Consider the following 19,541-nt stretch of genomic DNA (forward strand, 5'->3'; position numbering starts at 1 on the left):
CCTGTGCACACACACACTGCCTCCCTCTCAAAAAAAAAAAAAAAAAAAAAAAAGCAGCATTAATTAATTCAGAGTGTTGGACAGCAAAATTAACCACTCATTAAAGCAATTATTCAAATTCCTCCATTTTCTGCCACTTGTTGAAGAAATTGTTATGTGTGAAATCACAAACTTCCTAAGAAAGAAGGGGCTCTCAAACTAAGGTTCTATGAGTCCTCAGGATGACAAAAATGAAGCCACTGTTACAGGGAAAAGTGCTGATAGCAGCGCTCATAAAGTGGAAGATTACTAATCTATATGGTAAAAATATTTTCAGTGTTGCTAGAAGTTTGTTGTAGCAGCTTCATTTATGAAAATGACTTCATTCCAAAATGTCTGATCCAGTAAGAATTTAAGTCCTTATTTTTGCTGTAATGTTGAGTTTTCCTTCCTCAAATTGGCAAAAACAAAGAGATACTAGCCAGAGTGATCATTTTATATTGTATTTGTGAATCAAAAAATAACGTTAAAAAATATAATTCATAAATATTTAAATAAGATAATTTTTAAATTTAACATTTCCAAAAAATTTGGTAAAACTGAAGAGTGTATTTAGTTATGTTTAAGAGTACTATTTAATTAGAAGAGAATGGAAATGAAGTGCCTGGGTGGCTTGTCAGTTAAGCAACCTCCTTTGGCTCAGGTCATGATCCCAAGGTGTTGGGATCAAGCCCTGCATCAGGCTCCCTGCTCAGTGGAGAGCCTGATTCTCCCTCTCCCTCTGCTAATGTGCACGCGCTCGCTAATACATAAAATCTTGGAAAGAAAGAAAAGAAAGAAGAAAGAAAGAAAGAAAGAAAGAAAGAAAGAAAGAAAGAAAGAAAGAAAGAAAGAAAGAAAGAAAGAAAGAAAGAAGAAAGAAAGAAAGAAAGAAAGAAAGAAAGAAAGAAAGAAAGAAAGAAAGAAAAGAAGAAGAAGAAGAAGAAGAAGAAAGGAGGAGGAGGAGGAGAATAATAATAATAATAATAATAATAATAATGGAAATTACAGTTAAGATTTTTCCTCAAAATATTCAAGACTTGTAAATAAGGGGGGAGGTGGGATATCCAAAATTTATTCTCCAACAAGACAGCACAGGAGTTTTTCCATAGATCATACATTCACAAGGCATATTTGCTTAACAGTGAGAAAGCCTCTGGGTGTGTTCTCTGTAATAAGAACCCCTTCACAGTGTAAAGAGGCATTAGTAGTATTGTGTTCAACTTAAAATTTCAGAAAGAAAGAAAAAAAATGTTTTGGATCCTAAGGTCCTGTGCAGTAACACAAACTTCTGATAACAGTCTTGATCTACTTTTCCACATAGAAGGGGACTTCTCATATAAGCACTTATGATATGCCAGCACTGGCCTATACATAGCCATATCCTCCCTGTGCCTGGAACAAAGCTCATGTCCTCTGGGGCAACAACCCTAAGTGGAGTATCTGACAATGAACAAGGAACACAACACCATCATCACCATCCCAAACAAACTCTCTTCTCCTTTGTAACATTACTGACACCCTCCTATGCAATTTTCCCATTCTGGTCTCTTAATTAGGGCAATTATCATTTTATTCTCTTATGAAAGGCCAAGGAGATATTAAACACATTCAAAGTCCCCCTCCATTTCATGCAAAAGAACAGATAACTACGGGCACCTCGGTAGAGCATGAGACTTGATCTCAGGGTTATGAGTTCGAGCCCCACGTTGGGTATAGAGATTACTTAAAAATAAAATCTTAAAAAAAAAAAAGATAACTAAGGATAAAGGGCATTTTGCTTATCCCAAATCTCAAAGCTGAATTTGCCATAGCTCTGAAGTCTACACAGAAAGGACAAAAAGGGGGGAATAACAGGATCAAAACTGTTCAACCAGCTTGTCTGCATCTTATTCTGCCCATCTAAACAGCTGCCAATAGCCTGGTACTATTTAAATTATGCAGTGTGGTTTATACTTATTTCAAAGTGTAAGCCTTTATTCACATCATCTCTCTAAACCCTAGACAGATGTCTAGGCTTACAACTCCTATTTCTATCCTAACTTTCCACCCCCGATTCCTACCTTATCTGAGACACCTTCCCTATTTCAGCTATCAAAAAATGCCCCAATTTTCTGAACCCCCATAGCAAGGCCTTTCTTAGTTCTTAGATCTCATTTATACTCCTCTCCCTTTTGCTTCCCATGCTCTAACTACAGAGGCTTCTTTCTATTCCTCCAATATGCCCGGTCCTTCCTGCAGGTCTTTATACTTGCCTGTACCGTTCCCCCTCCTCTTAAAGCTGCTGACTTCTCCTTCAGATCTCAGCTCAAATCATCCTCTTCTCAGAAAATCCTCCCCTGGGCACACACTATCCACAGGAATATCCAGCTTCCCCCCTCCTTACTTCTATCATATTACCCTGTTTATTTCCTTTATAGTATGGTCATAATCTATAATTATCTTGTTTGTTACAGTGCAATGAAGGAGACATTAAAAATAAGGAAATCTCTGTAAAGGTAGGGAGTCCGTTGTATTGCCAGAAAACAGTTCAATACTAAATACAAAACAGGCACTCACTTAACAAATGAATCACACAACTAAGTACTTGATCATACTGGTTTTATTCACGTGTTTATTCTAATAGATTTTAAGCTCTCTGAAAAACTAGGCTTTTACTTCCCAAGACACCTAATGCAGTACTGACCTTATATTAAGGGTAAAATATATTTTAAATATATAATATTTTAATTTAATTAAATTCAAAAAAATTTTTAAGTCTTGCTGACTAAATTTTTATTTGATTTAAAATATTTTTTAAAGATTTTATTTATTTATTCATGAGAGAATGAGAGGCAGAGACACAGGCAGAGGGAGAATCAGGCTTCCTGCAGGGAGCCCAATGTGGGACTCGATCTGGGTCTCCAGGATCACATCCTGGGCGGAAGGCAGCGCTAAACTGTTGAGCCACCCGGGCTGCCCTAATTATTTTTTTTTTTTAATCTTACTGACTAAAGGGATCCCTGGGTGGCTCAGCAGTTTGGCGCCTGCCTCTGGCCCAGGGCGCGATCCTGGAGTCCCAGGATCGAGTCCCACGTCGGGCTCCCGGCATGGAGCCTGCTTCTCCCTCCTCCTGTGTCTCTGCCTCTCTCTCTCTCTCTCTGTGTCTATCATAAATAAATAAATAAATCTTTAAAAAAAAAAAAATCTTACTGACTAAAGTTAATACGAAAAAAGCATGGGATTTTTTAAAGACAAGCAAATATGGGTTCAAATCTTAGCTCCACTTCAGTGTGTGATCCCGGGAAGTCACTTCACTTCTACATCTTAAATTTCTCATCTACACAGTCACATCTAACTTACAAAACTGCCATAAAAAGAAATGATGTATATAAAGCCACTAATAGATCACCTGACACAGAATATATAGCATTCTCATCCCCAATTAAAATTTGCAAAAACCAAAATGGGCCTAAGATAAAGACCAGAACTATAACTATTAAATGAAAGCATCGAAACACCATATATAAAAGGAAATTCAGAAAAATCTTCACTTCTACTTGCAGCCTTATTTGCTAAATTAATCCTTTCTGAAATCCCCACACTCTGATCTTGAAGAACAATTAAAACTAAACATCATGTTTGTAGTCAGAGGATTCAGAATGTTACATAAACGGTTGTAATCTGCCTCTATTTTAAGAAGAGATAAATTAACATAACTTAATTATACAATATTTATCAGGTCTCTAATTAGCCCAAGGAAGACAATCTAAGAGTAGTAGTCAAAGCATAGAAGCTTTCAAGTCCAGTAATCCTAAACCCATATCTCCATTCCTGTGCAACTTTATGCAAGCTAGTCAACATCTCTAAGACTTTGTTTCTCCATCCATAAAACAGAAATAGTATTAACATCACAGGCTGTAAGAATTAACTGAGTTCCTGTTCTGTACAGCACTTAATACTGAAATGCGAGCCCTTTTTTTCATCATAAAGTAACCCAGATAAGCGATCAATTTAGAATGTGATTATCTAGACAATCTTGTATAGGGAGGGGGCTGTGTTTATACTCCATCAAAGTGCTAAGTGAAAGCAAATCACGTACTCTTCAAACCAAATCTGGCTTTAGATTAGTACCTAATACACAAGGCAAATTTTTGCTTTCAAAACAACAGAAACAAGACTTCCAGGTCTGGGCCAACACCTACCAAAATTTAACATGTACATTCTTTGACCCAGCAACTCCATTTCTCAAGAGGTAAGCATAAGGATATTTACCACAGCCTTGCTTACAGAAGCAAAAACAGGAGACTATCTATAAGTCAACTAACAGGGCACTGGTAAGTTATAAAACAAAGGAATATTATAATTATAAAAATATTTTTAAAAATGAACTATAGTGCCTATTATAGATATAATTTGGGAGAGGCAGTTTTATCTGTAACCCCCCAAAATTTATGTTAAAGTCCTAGCCCCTGGTACCTCAAAATATGACTGACTGTATTTGGAGACAGGGCCTTTAAAGTAAGGTAAAATGAGGTCATACTGGTGAGCCCTAAAGCAACATAGTTGGTATCCTTAAAAGATTAGTACACAAAGAGGGAAGACCAGGTGCAGACACTAAAAATCAGTTACCTATAAGCTGAGAGAAGTCCTCAGATGAAACAAGCCCTGTCAACACCTTGATATTGGGTTTCTAACCTCCAGAACTGTCAGGAAATAAATTTCTACTATTTAAATCACCTATTCTAGTCTTTGTTATGGCAGCCCTAGCAAACTAATACAGTGTCAACAAGGAAGAACCCCAAATGTATTGTTTTTAAAACACAAAGTACAGGGATCCCTGGGTGGCGCAGCGGTTTGGCGCCGGCCTTTGGCCCAAGGCGCGATCCTGGAGACCCCGGATGGAATCCCACATCAGGCTCCCGGTGCATGGAGCCTGCCTTCTCCCTCTGCCTGTGTCTCTGCCTCTCTATCTATCTCTCTCTCTCTCTCTCTCTCTCTCTCTGTGACTATCACAAATAAAAAATTAAAAAAAAAAAAAAAAAAAAAACACAAAGTACATGGGGCCCCTGGATGGCTCAGTTGATTAAGCATCTGCCTTCAGCTCAGTCATGATCCCAGAGCTCTGGGACTGAGCCCTGCATTGGATCTCTCCGCTCAGCAGTGAGTCTGCTTCTCCCTGTCCCTCCTCCTCCTCGTGCACTGTTGCTCACGCTCTCACTCTCATACTAATAAATAAATAAAATCTTTAAAATAAAAAAATAAGGGACACCCGGGTAGCTCAGAGGTTGAGCATCTACCTTGGGCTCAAGGGTGCAATCCTGGGTCTGGGAATGGAGTCCCACATCCGGCTCCCTGTGAGGAGCCCTCTTCTCCCTCTCCCTGTGTCTCTGCTTCTCTGTGTCTCTCATGAATAAATAAATAAAATCTTTAAAAAAATAAAATAATAAAATAAAATGCAAAGTACATAGGGCACGTGGGTGATTCAGATGGTTAAGCATCCAACTCTTGACTTCAGCGTAGGATCCTGGGATCAAGCTCCATCTGCTTGGTGGTGAGTCTGCTTGAGATTCTCTTTCCCTCCATCGGGCCCTCTCAAAATATTTGTATCCCTCTTTAAAAAAATAATTCCAGGGATTCCTGGGTGGCTCAGCAGTTTAGTGCCTGCCTTTGGCCTAGGGTGTGATCCTGGAGTCCAGGGATCAAGTCTCACATCAGGGTCCCGGGATGAAGCCTGCTTCTCCTTCTGCCTGTGTGTCTGCCTCTTTCTGTGTCTCTCATGAATAAATAAATAAAATCTTTAATAAATAAAAAATTTTAAAAATTCCACTTCAAATAATTTATCCAAAATGAAGAAAATACTTTATCAAAATACAATGGAATACTATAACATTAAAATAGTTAATACAAGAAAAAGGTATTAATAGAATACCACAGGATGAAATGCTGTGCGTATTAAAAATAGTCACGAAGACTACCAACATAACAACACAATATTATTAAAAACATATATTATTGGGGCACCTGGGTGGCTCAGACAGGCATCTGCCTTTAGCTCAGGTCATGATCCCAGGGTGCTGGGATAGCCTGCGGTTGGGCTCCCCACCAAGCCTTTTCCTCTCCCTTTGCCCCTCCCCCTGACTCGTGTGCGCACCTTTGCACACTCTCTCTCAAAATGAAATCTTTAAAAACAAACATATTATCACTGTTAAAATGTTGAGTTCTCATGTATTAAGAAAAAAGAAAAAAAAAGCAAAAGGAATTAAACAGTAGCTGTGTTGGCATGTGTATGGGGGTCAGTTAAAAAACAAGACTCAAGCACCTAACAGATCTGACCCAATCTTCCCTGCATCAGGACACAAGCTGGGACCTAGAGCATGTTACAATAGGCTTCTGTTCCTCCAAGAAACAACTCTATTAACTCTAAGCAAGATATTTAAGTGCCTGTTATAGCACTACATTTGGTAAGACAGAAACCCTGCCTTTTAAGGCCTTCAAAACATTTCAATAATTTACTGAATACCAACTCTGTGCCAAACAGTATGCAAAATAGCTTTATATACATCATATATCACATCATATACTTTACTGATTATAAGCATTACAGGGGAACACAGCTGTAGTAGTCTGCTAACAAAACTACACTATAAACTACAAGTGCCACAGATTTTCAAAAGAATAATAATAATTAATAGGGAAGAGTAGTCTAGAAGAATGTGAGAATAAATCTCTAGTCACATGGAGTATCAGTAGAATGAGAACAGGTAGTGCCAGCCTGCAAAGTGGAAGAAATTTTTAAAATGGGTAAGTCCAAGTCATACTCTAAAAGCTAAGCAGAGGAGTTTTCATTTAACCTAGGTGGGAACCAGAAGGCTACCATTTCTTACGAAGAACAGCTTTGTTTTCGACTATCAATCTTGTACCTGTAGTCCAAGGTGGACTGTCAAAGGTAACCAGATAAGAAAAGAACTCAGCTAAGAAACTACTTTAATAAGCTACGATTTAAATGAAGGATCTGCACTAGGGTAGTAGCATGGAAAAAGAGAAGAAATACTTGAGGTGTGGGAGTGGAGGATGGGTTTAAGAATATGGTCAATTATTAGGAAGTTTTTTAGTTTAGGAAATCAGATGATTGGTTTGTACACCAGATGGAGAAGTTAGAAGAAGAAATCTTAAGGTCAGGCTATATGTTCCTAAGCTCTCTTGTAAGAAACCACACAAAAGAATAGCCTTTTCACAATCAGTACACAGTAATTTGGTCCTAAGTCTATCAAGGATGAAATCATGTGCCAGCCTGTATCAGAAATCCCACATACAAGCATACATTTGCAGCAAAAAATAAGTCACTATATTACCAAGGCAACAATATGCACTGTAAAGTGAATGGCAGAGAATCTTTCTTTGGAAAAATTACCAAGTGAGATGCCAACCACAAACCTAATGCATGACTTTTGTTACACTTGATGAGGCAGACGTACGGTACCTTCATTTAGATTATCGTACAGTATGTCTTATAAACCACAAGCCGTATTTTTAAAACATAAGATTACCAAGACTCTAAATCTACCAAATTTCTAACAACTTTGATGTGGAATTTATTGTTAATGGGGTGAACTTCTACAGAAGCATTCAACCATATATTTCAAGGAATAGTTTGACAAAGAGTAAGAGAGGCTGTAACATCTGCACCAGTCGGTGTCAATGCAGTACAGCCGACATGAGGACATAAGGACAGACGTTTCAGCATGGTTGCACAGCAGCTCAAGTGTAGTTTTATCCACTATAAGCAAGAGACACAAAAATAATAAAGATAGAGTAGCAAATACTCTAAAAAATAACCAATATGTGTTGGCAACAATCTGCCTTTTCAAGAGCACTTTGAAACCAAAAGCAACAGCATCAAAGCACAAACTTCTACCTTGACCATCAATTGTTTCTCAGGTTAATTATACACATACACCATATTTTGGGAAACTAAGCTACTAAAATGGTAATCTAAATGCATTACAAAATGCACTTGCTTAATTTTCAATTTTCAAGTTTGTTACTGATTATAACCGGTTACGGGGGTGCCTGGGAGGCTTAGTCAGTTAAGCTTGTCTGCCTTTCGGCTCAGGTCATGATCCCGGGGTCCCGGGCTAGAGTCCCACTTCAGTCTCCCTGCATGGTGGCAGGGAATCTGCTTCTCCCTCTGCCACTCCCACCCCCATGTGGGTGCACACACCGTCTCAAATAAATAATATCTTAAAAAAAAAAAAAAAAAGGTCATTGCAGTTGCTCCCTCTAGAATGCTCTTGCCTGGATAGCTCAGTCACATCCCCCACAGGTCTTTGCTTGAATGTCATTTTGGAGAACTCCTCTAAGTTATTTTAAATTGCAACCAAACTCTGAAGCATTCCACTGTACCTGACCACCAGCCCTCCCTTATCATCCTCCCCTTCTTTGCTTTTCTCCAAACACTAATCTCCAACTCATACACTATGATGTAAATCATGAGGGCAGAGATTTGCTTGGGCCTATTTCATTTATATCCCCAACCCCTGGAAAAGTGACTGACACAGAGCAGGCACTCAAATAGTTGCTCAATTCATAAATTAGTAAGACAGTATGGGTGAGCAATGCAGCAGGTCAACAACCTTGTTCTTTGTTCTCAGAATATCCCCTTTAATGGGTCCTCTAGGCTCCTAAACCCTCTTCTGTTACTATTTGGACAAAAAAATGAAAAACAAAAAATTTAATTGCTACCCTTCTGAAGAGAAAACTCAAATTCCTAAGGTGTAAGTCAAGTCCACAACCTGAACTAGCTGAAGTAGTTAACACCAAGTGTTTGAAACCACTTAGTATTATACTCTGTCCTCTGTTCTAGGAATACCCAATTCTACCAAGTTTTAAACTAGCAAAACAAAAACTCCTAAAAAACAACATCCCTAAGAATTACGTTTATCACACTGTGATGGCAACTGTACCACAGTGAAATAGTGTATATTATACACTCAGTAGTTCTAGATAATGAAAATATATCTAGTCTAATTTTGGAACAATTCACTTAGATTTAAGTTCATTGATACAGTGTATAATGAACTTAAAGAATCAATCACAAAACTGCCAAAAAATTATCTCTAGAATTTAGGTCTTCACAAAAATCTTTACCATTGATTAGTTCCATTTTTAAAAGCTGCTTCTATGTATTGCTTCTTTTTTTAGATAGATTTTTACGTGGTGGTTTTTTTTTAAATATTTGTAAAGAATCATCTCATTTTCATATTAAAAATAGAGACTGAAAGAGAGAGAGATTTATATTTTATAAGAACAAAACTTATACCAATTTCTCCAAATGAAAGTAGCAGAGATAAACAATCTGGTTTCAGCAGAAAACAAACTTTTTTATCTTTAACACATGTCACATTCAGGACAGAAATCGATCTTCCTCCTGAAGAAAATGTCCCCAATTACTAAAAAATAGTAATTTTTTTTAAGAAGACAGCCTAACCTGAGTATCTAACCCTGACCTGAATATATAAAATTATATCTTTCCCCTCTCTCTCATCTCTTGGATAACTAGCAACACAGTTATAAGTAAAATTATTTTTCCTGGCTCTGATTTAACTAGAACCAAGGATAAGTTTTTAGGATAATATACTTTCACTGCCATGTATTAGGTGCAACTAGGAAAAAAAAAAACTAAAAAGACAGGATCTGAGGTAGGGGTTTTTCTTGGGGGCAGGGAGGGGCAGTATGTGTGACAAGGAAGAGAAAGCAAAGAAAAAAAAGGTCAAATGGTAAAATACAAAGACTTTACAGACTACTGTACAAGCTCCTTAAAAAACTTAATTTCTCATATATGTGAACAATTATTTTTTAAAAACTTCACAAATTTTTTGGATCACAAAAACAACAGTTATGAATTCTATGATTTCCAGAACATTGAAAGGTTGGCTTTGAAATTACGGCAAGCTTTTCAGAATATTGGAAAGCAGTAAAATAATGTAACTAGGATAACTGATTCAAGAACAAAAGAAACTGGAGATCGTGACCCCATTTCAGAGCATTCCCTCGCAGTCACTGGACAATCACTTCCCCAGTTCCTAATATTGGTCTGCTTCTCCCTTCCAATACCTTGCCCCAATTTTAAGTTAAGATGGAGCCACTTGCCCAGAGTGCACAAAGATGTGTTTTATATATAACACACAAAGATGTGTTTTATATATAACATACTCAGTTCAATCCCAAGAAATTGCAAATTAGCAAATTCTATGCAAATGTCTCAAGTGGGGGTTACTTAATACACCAAAAACAGATCATCCACAGCCTCTGCTGAAGTCTCTATCGTTCACATGCTTCAGAAATTTAAGAATATTGTTCCTATGTTTCTACCCACCACAAGCATTGTTTGGTCATACCAATATTCCTGGACTCTAATAGAGATTAATAAACCACTAGACACCATGCCTCCCAGTCCATTTCCTCAAAACTTTAAAGGATGTTTCATGAGAGCAGGGGAAAAAAGAAAAAAGGGGGGGGGGGGGGGCTCCATTAAACAAGCTTAAGAAACACTGAATTAAAGAGACTCCTAACTAACTTCTCCGAACCTTTAATAAACATAGATTAGGAATTTCCAAGATGGGGATATAATGACTATGGTTTCCAACCTGTTGTCACCCCCCGCCCCCCGAAACTATCTCTCAGGCATTCTGAAACACACTAGAAAAACACAGGCATTACTCTTAACATTAAAATTATCCCCTACCCCATTTCTACTGGTTTATAAACTCTCAGGATGATCTAACATTCCCCTTGGCCCCATGGTGACCAGAGCAAATAAATAACATGACCCTAAAACAATTCAAACTTCCATAGATTATACTTGGTATTATTTATTCTATTTGGACACTTTCTGAAATGAGGGTATCAGATATTGATTTAAACTCTAGGACTCTAATAATCATAGGAACTACTCATTTTTTTCCTAGTTATCTGATAACTGAAAATTTACATTCTAAAATCTAAGTGTGGGATGCCTGGGTGGTTCAACAGTTGAGTATCTGCCTTTGGCTCAGGGCATGAACCCAGATTCCTGGGATGGAGTCCCGCATCGGGCTCGTTGCATGCAGCCTGCTTCTCCTCCCTCTGCCTGTGTCTCTGCCTCTCTGTGTGTCTCTCATGAATAAATAAATTAAATCTTTATTTAAAAAAAAAAAAAATCTAAGTCTGAGGCACCTGGGTGGCTCAGTCAAGTTGAACGTTGGACTCTTGATTTTGGTTCAGGTCATGACCTCAGAGTGCTAAGACTGAGCCCTATGCTCAGTGTGGATTCTGCTTAAGATTCCCTCTCTCTCCCTCTGCCTCTGCCCCCTCCTCCCAGGTCGCCTCACTTTCTCTAAAAATAAATATTTTTAAAAATAAGATCTATTAATTTACTTAAAACCTGCGAAACTCCACAATAAAAATATGGTTTTCTAGGAATTAATTGATATATAGATGTTTAATTCCACCTCAAAAGATTCTAAAATCAAGCTCCTCTAAAATAGCATTCAGCTAGTGAAATAAATACCAGTCGCTACAGTGCGGTTGTATAATGAAAATCCCAACAATTACTTGCTAAGGAACTTTACTGAATTACTTCCCATTTCTCTTCGTCTGCTTTTAAAAAGATTTCAAAGCAAACCAAATTTCAAATACTCCTAAACTGCCTATCAACAAAACAAATGGATTGTAGCTGAAACCTTGCTTATGCTTTCTTCTACAAGCTATCTTTAACTCCAACTCCTTAACACAAATTAACACAGCGTTCTTATGTTCTACCTCCATCACATACACACACACACACACCGGCTTCATTTTCTCTTCATTTGGTCTGTTCTCAATCTCTTCTGTTTCCACAAGGAGTAGCAAACAGTGATCATCTTTTTAGCTGAAAAGACGGTTGTGCCTTAATATCCAACACTAGATGGCTTCATACTGCCACCTGATACAGAATGGACACAGGTGTGCCTGAGACACTGCTCTCCAACTCTCCTGGGGTCTGTAACATGCCTAGCCAGCCAAGAAGAGCCTCATCCATTCACTTCCATGTGGCATACGAATACTTTCCTACTTTTGTCTTGATTTGAAAAGGATTAGGAATACTCTAAAGCATATACTGCACAAGGATAGTGCTGGTGGACTTCCTACACCAAATAGTTGAAGGAAAAGTTACTAGAGAAAAATGCGATGTAATCCTTTAAAAAAAAAAAAAAAGGATGACTGGGCAGCCCGGGTGGCTCAGCGGTTTGTGCCACCTTCAGCCCAGGGCGTGATCTTGGAGACCCGGGATGGAGTCCCACGTCAGGCTCCCTGCATGGAGCCTGCTTCTCCCTCTGCCTGTGTCTCTGCCTCTCTCTCTCTCTGTCTCTCTCATGAATAAAAAAATAAAATCTTAAAAAAGAAAAAAGGATGGCAGCTAAATAAAACTAGATTTTATTATCACTATTTTCTCTTGAGATTAGAGATATGGCTTATTTTAGGAAAGAAAACAGAAAAGATGTTATATTTCACCAGCTAAATGCCAACATTTAGGAATTATCCAACAATTATAGGAATTATCCTGATCACAGGCTCTTCCTAACAATGTTTTCAATAAAACATCATTTAGGTTCAAATGTGTAACTGATATTCTACTCTAGAAGTTATGGTTAATTAGTACTAAGCGGGCAGTTGTACTTTAACAACTTTATACTCGACAGTGAGCACAGACATGAGGTGACTCTACACTGTAGACAAGACACTATAACTCACTTATTTATTTATTTATTTATTTTTAATTTTTATTTATTTATGATAGTCACAGAGAGAGAGAGAGAGAGAGAGAGAGAGAGAGACATAGGCAGAGGGAGAAGCAGGCTCCATGCACCGGGAGCCCGACGTGGGATTCGATCCCGGGTCTCCAGGATCGCGCCCTGGGCCAAAGGCAGGCGCTAAACCGCTGCGCCACCCAGGGATCCCTAACTCACTTATTTAAATGCCACACTGGTTTCACCCACTTTCAGATTAGGATCCTTGCAATAAATTCTGGTACACTGCCTTAAAGAAACCAGTTCATACTTAAGTAGGAAGAAAAATAAAAATAAAGCACTCAATGCTATTTCTGAAATCCCATAAGACATCACTCTAGCAGTCTTTAAGAGCATGCTTCAAACTTTAGTGTGCATAAAAATCATGTGGGCATCTCATTAAAATGCAAAATCTGATTCAGTGGGATTGGGATGGAATTCCAAGGTGATCTTATGCTTCTGGTCCATAGTCCACACATTGTATTTGATTATACACTCTCATTTATGTAACACTAGTTAAGATAGTGGACAAAAACTTAAAGCAGGTAACAATCTTCACTTAATTTTTACAGTTTCATGAGATTAATCTAGGGAAAGGACAGTTATTAAAATTTTGATTTGGGGGGAAAACTCAGCTTCTCAAACACGAGGGCCTAAGAGAGGTGGTAATGATAACAAGAACAAACGCCTACAGAGCACTTAGTATGTGCCAGTGAATTGTCTTAAGTACTTCACAAAGATTAACTGATTGGATTCTCATAACAACACTGCGAGGTAGGGACTATTGCTGGCCCTATTTTACAGAAGGTAAACCTGATTTCACAAAGACATTACTTTGCACAGTTAGTAAATAGCAAGATTTGAACCCAGGCAAGCTGATTCGAGAGTCTATACCTTTAATTACGATACTAGCAGTATAGCTCCCAAGATAGCAGAATTAAGATGGCAAACCAAAATGACTTACTTTTGGAGAAATTGATGCGCAAGTTAAAGAACTGAGTGAGCAACAGAGGTGACAGATGGCCAAAGAAATATTTTCTACAGTATTTTTTGTAATTTATTTTATTTGAGAGAGAAAACGCACACACGAGTGGGAGAAGGGGCAGAGGAAGAGAGAATCTCAAGCTGACTGAGAACTGACCACCGAGCCCAACGCAGGGCTCAATCTCACTACCCTGAGATCACAACCTGAGCCAAAATCAAGACTCAGGCACTTAACCAACTGAGTCACCCAGGCGCTCCTAAAATATTTTTTAAAGAAGGAAAACACCTGGTTTCACGGGGCACCTGGCTGGTAGAGCATGCAACTCTTGATCTTGGGGTTGTGAGTTCAAGTCCCACACTGGGTACAGAAACTACTTAAAAATAAAATCATAAATAAATAAATGAATGAATGAACAATAAAATCCTAAATTTAAAAAAAAAAAAACCACACACACCCATGAGGATCCCTGGGTGGCTCAGCAGTTTAGCACATACCTTCGGCCCAGGACATGATCCTGGAGACCCGGGATCGAGTCCCACATCAGGCTCCCTGCATGGAGCCTGCTTCTCCCTCTGCCTGTGTCTCTGCTATCTCTCATGAATAAATAAATAAAAATCTTTAAATAAAAATAAAAAAATAAAACACACACACACACCTGGTTTAACTTCATGCACAAGCTTTTTGAGACCAATGTCCCAGGGACAACTAGTAAAAAAAAGTTTTGACATCCGGGACTTACAACAGCAGGAGTAGCAGACATAACTAAAATAACAAGTAACAAAAGTTACTTTAGCAAAAATATTTTGGACTGAAAGGATGAGTAACTAAAAGTAGAAACTGGTAAAGGACAAAGCATAACATGACCAGGAATTTGATACTGTTGAGCAGGGTGGAAAAAGCGGCAAAAATAAGCTGCAACAGCAAACAAAAGAAAATAGAGGAAAGAAGCTAACATTAAAGTCTAAATAATTTTTAGAAGAACAAGAACTGGTCATCAGAAAAAACTTTCTAAGCCGACAGTGAACAGCCCAAACAGTACAGCTGAGGAAGATACTGGACTAAACAGAAGGATAAGATCAAGCAGGAGTAGATTAGGAATCATCACTTCAATGAGCTGGAATACGGATATGGCTGACCAAGCACCAGCCTCAGGAAATACAGTAAACAAGACTATGGAATATGCAGAAAGAGAAAATCTTAACCCACAGATCTCATTAAATTCACTCACTTGACAAACACTTCTTGACACCTACTACTATACATACGGCACTATTCTAGGGGCTAGGGACACAGGGGAGACCATGCCAGGTCAAAGTCCTGTCCGCACATCAGATACATTCCGGTAGAGAACACTAATAGTTTTGAAAGCAAACACTGAATAAGGCATTATCATAAAAGCCTAGAACGAAGCCCTTTAATATAGGATATAGAGAACTATATATGTGACCTAAGTTAACAAAATAGTAATCCCTCCTTCCCCTGCAGAGCAAGCCCTTGTAGATTGAAGTGCTTCTCACTGTGTTCCCTAAGCTCTCAAAAAGATCCTAAAAACACTAAAGAAATGCATCTAAAATGTATCTACAAATAAAAGAACAATCTTTTACTCCCAAGAACGCCTATAAACACGACTCCCAGACAGGCACAATAAATTGTACTTCAAAGTTTTCCATATGTGACAGCTTTTGGATCAAAACATCTGATTAGTGTAACCAACTAAAAAATAACTAGAAATGCCTAACAGACCACAAAGTTCTAAGTGGATAAAAAACAACCGAATAAAGGAAAACCAATCTTGAAATTACAGAAAACGTCAAGATTTAGTCTTGTTGTGCTTTAAGAATTTCATGGATATTTGACTTAAGCCCCCTGACCTCTGCTGCTGTAACATGGGCCTTAAATTCCCGAAAAACTAAATTTAACTGTCTTAGTTAGTATCTGAAAACATTTTAAGAGGATGTGATGATACCTTCCGGATCTTGAAGGAATTACTGGAAAACAGCTCATTTTTAACACTCACTTAACTATCAATCTCTTGAATCCTTGCCTGAGTTTAAAAACTGCAAACTATTCTGCTATATATTTTGAAAGGGAAGATACAAACTGATGTTATGTATGTTTAGACTTCTTAAATGTAGAAGAGTCTCAAGACACGCTCAGCAGAGAGTGTTTTTAAAACAACATAACCACATTATGACAAATGTATTTCAGAAGATCCAAGCTCAATACCTATCCAATCATATACACCACAGGAAGTGGATTTAAACTTCTTCTTTTAAACGTTTAACAAGCGCTGTTCCCTCTACACATAAGAGGAACAATAGGAAAATACTTGTTCCAACATGAACTACCCTATAACAATGCCATTACACAATGGGATCTCTACAACTGCTCTACAATGCTAACATTTTTCTATGCTGTATCCCAGTAATCAATGAAGGATATACAATGGGAGGGAGGGGGGTGGTGTATCTACTATGCTGGGGAAGAAACACTGTAATCGCCCAAAAGTCTGAAAAATGTCATTTACGTGTGGTTTTGGTTTTTTTGCTTTTTTTTTTTGTTTGTTTGGTTGGGGTTTTTTTGGTAAAGAATCCAAAATTCGTTTTTGATGGCAAAATTAATTGGTCTAGCAAGAAAGGTGGGCGGAAACTGATGATTCTCTTTCCACCACACCCCTCGCCACACAGAGTGCACGTGAGCCAACTTAGGTCTGTACTGTGCATCAGTAAGTGCATCATATGGGGGACGTTGAGCAGCTTCGGAAAAGTCATTTTGGACCAGAGAGAGGCTCCCACGGGTCACTCCATTCGACTGCAAAGGGATCTTTCAAGTTATTGCCTACACAAGCGGCCGGAGGAGGGGTTGTCTTAACGCTAGACTCCCTGGCACGGGCTGATCTGGAGGATTTTAAACCTTCCTGGCTTTTTTAGATGCTTTGTGAGGCAGCCGGAAAGCTCGTTTATGCACACGGTGCGTTGGGAGGCCGGCAGGATGTGCCACCGAGCGCCCAACGGAGGCTGCAAAAAAAAAAAAAAAAAAAACACGCTGTCTTCATTCGGCGAGCCCCTGACTTGTAGGAGTTAAAGCTCTCGCCCCTTATATTGCGATGACGTAATCCTCCACACTGCATTTCTCTTGGACTTAAAGGGGAGGGGGGAAAAAAAAAAACGAACAAAGAAAATTTCACCCTTATAAGAGGAATTGAGCAAGCGGAGAACGGCAGTTTCGAGAGGCGGTTTAGGTAACTCCCTGAAAGGGAAGCCTCGGCTGAAGAGAGCAGGGAGACCTGGAGAAGCGAGCGGAAATGGTGCTAGGAAGTCGACCTGAAGGCTGGAATGAAGGAGGCTGGAGGCTCAGGCCCCCGGCCCTGCGGGCGCGGAGGGGGGCGCGCAGGGGGGGCGCGCGGGGGGGGGGGCGCGCGGGGGGGCGCGCAGGGGGGCGCGCCGCAGGCACAGCCCGGGCCGCCGCCTCCCCGCCGCGCTCGCGGTTCCGCTCCCCTCCCCTCCCCTCCCCCTTCCCTTCCCTTCCCCCCCCCCCCCCCGCCGCAAAATGTCCGCGGCGGCGCCCGGAGAAGCAGGAAGTCCGAGCCGGGGCGCGCGGGGGGCACACCCGGCCCGGGAGCCCGAGCCACCCGTCCTCGGCGCCCGCGGGGCCCGGCCGGGGCGGAGGGGGCCCCAGGCGGCCGGGATGGGTGTGACCCCTTCCTTCCGCCGCGGCCGGGTGACAGCCGGGCCCCGCCCGCGCCCTCCGGCCCGCGCCCCGCGCCCCGGCCGCGCACGTCCCGCCGGCCGAGCGCCCCCGCCCGCCCCGCTCCCTGACAGAACCCGGACCGCGCGAGCCCGGACGGCGCCGCGAGGGGCGCGCACCCCTCCCCGCGCTCCCCGGGGCCCCAGAGGCGGGGTGCCTCCCCCACACACGCTCCCCTCGCCTCGCCTCGCCCCCGGGCGGGCACAGGCCGGGGGCCGCGCGGCGGGGACGGGACGGCGGGGGAGCCGCTCCCGCGGGGAGCCTCGGGCCCCGCACTCACCTCAGCTCCTCCGCCGGGGCGTTGGCAGCACTGCGCGGGGTCTCCTCGGCTGCCGGACAGGGGCACGCGCCTGACGTCAGCACGCAGGCGACGCAGGGTTGGGTGCCCGCGGAAGTGGGCGGGGTCCAGAGGCGAGCCCGGGCCGAGCGGTTGGAGGCGGGGCCTGAGTCCCTCCCCCACCCCCACCCCCGCCCCCACTCCCCGCCCAGGGTCACGCCGACGACCGCGCATGCGCCGCCGGCCAGCGCGGCTGCCTAGAAGCTCAGCGGCTGAGCCACCGCTGTTTGCAAAGCTCGGCCACCCACAATGATCTTGTTCCATTCAACCTTCGGAGGCTGAAGCGTTATCATCCCTCTTTGGCAAAAAAAAAAAAAGAAAAGGCGGAGGCTTGGACTTGCATGGAGGCAATGACTTACTTGCCTGGGACACCCCCCTCCCAGGCCTGCCTGCCTTGGATCCTTCGCTCGCTTCTCATCCGCCTGCACCACGCTGTCCCTTGCCCCAGACGCTTAGGCAGTATCTTGGTTTCGGGACTTCCTGCCACAAGGCCTCGCACTCTTTCCCCTGGCTCCTTCCTCTGCTCACCCTGTGCTCCCAGCACCTGCTTATCACCTGTCGGCCCTTGCTAGTGCGCGAGCTTCGGGAGAATCCGAACGCTCCATCTTCGTCTCAGGTGTTTCCCCAGGAAAATCGCTTAATAACGATGCCACTTACTGCTGACCACCACAGATAGTTGGCCAAGCAAGACACCTGTTTCCAATACATCTGATATAACAGTCATAGTTTCTTCTGGGCTTTTCGATTGCACAGGAAGAATAACTACATTTTTGAGTGTTTACTACAGGCCTGGTGCTAACAGCTGTGCACGTAATAGTAGCTAATGTAATGCTCACAACTACCCTATCAGTTAAGAACCGTTACCATTCATCGATGCGTGAAGTGAGGCTCAGAAGTATTAAGGAATTGCCCCCAGGTTGCCAAGCCAGGCAGTGACAGAGTTGGGACTTGGACCCAAGGTGCTGGCTCTAATTGATCACTACACTGTCATACTACACTATCAGAAGGTTATAGAGAAGTCAGAAGAGAAGCTTCCCTGTGATCCTATCCCTACAAAATATTTTTTTTATCCCTACAAAATATTAACATTTTGGTGTACACCTTTCCAGATATGTAGAGACCTGTAACGCATCTAATTGCACAAAAACTGATTGTACTCTGTTTTTTCTCTTTCAAAACTACATTGTGAGTATCTTTGCCTCTCAAATGAAACATCATTTTTAAAGCCTATGTCCTACTGTACGGGCATGACAATATATATCGAACCCATCTACGATTGGAATTTAGGTCGTTTTCAGCTGCTGTAACTTTCTATTATAAAATGCATTAGCTTGATTTTTGAAACTTGCGGAAAACTGGCTGTGTTTTCTCCCCTCTGCAAGACTGGTTGGCAGTGACCTTTCCTTCATCCCCTCTCACAATCCCATGAATGTCCCCAGACAATGTCTGCCCTTTCCATGCGCAGCAATATCTTGATGGGGTGTCACCCAAACGCTTGACTTTTCCTGCCTTTATTCTGAGAACAAGGACTCACTTAGCACTTTGTCTTTTCTGCTGTCAAGTTTTTGTCAAAACGGCCCTCACCAACCTTTTCACAGCCCCAAAAGGCAGTAGCATTACTACTAGGCCCCAGTCTCTCCCCCCACCCCTTCCTTGCTGCCAGCCT

At 41.4% G+C, this 19,541-nt stretch overlaps 1 protein-coding gene across 5 annotated transcripts in view; it reads right to left on the minus strand.

Moving 5' to 3' along the window:
- Positions 1-17,922, minus strand: part of CDC42 (cell division cycle 42) — a 47,177-nt gene extending 29,255 nt beyond the window's left edge. For 2 of the 5 annotated variants that reach the window (XM_026012133.2, XM_026012134.2), the window contains exon 1: positions 17,819-17,922. The gene's annotated coding sequence lies outside the window, so the exon portion shown is untranslated. Of the gene's footprint in view, positions 1-2,273; positions 2,354-16,978; positions 17,122-17,818 lie in introns of those variants that run through there. The other 3 variants (XM_072750835.1, XM_072750833.1, XM_072750834.1) reach the window with 3 other exon arrangements.
- Between the last annotated feature and the right edge of the window lie 1,619 nt (positions 17,923-19,541).

Source organism: Vulpes vulpes, chromosome 2 (assembly GCF_048418805.1).
Source record: "Vulpes vulpes isolate BD-2025 chromosome 2, VulVul3, whole genome shotgun sequence".
NCBI lineage: Eukaryota > Metazoa > Chordata > Mammalia > Carnivora > Canidae > Vulpes > Vulpes vulpes.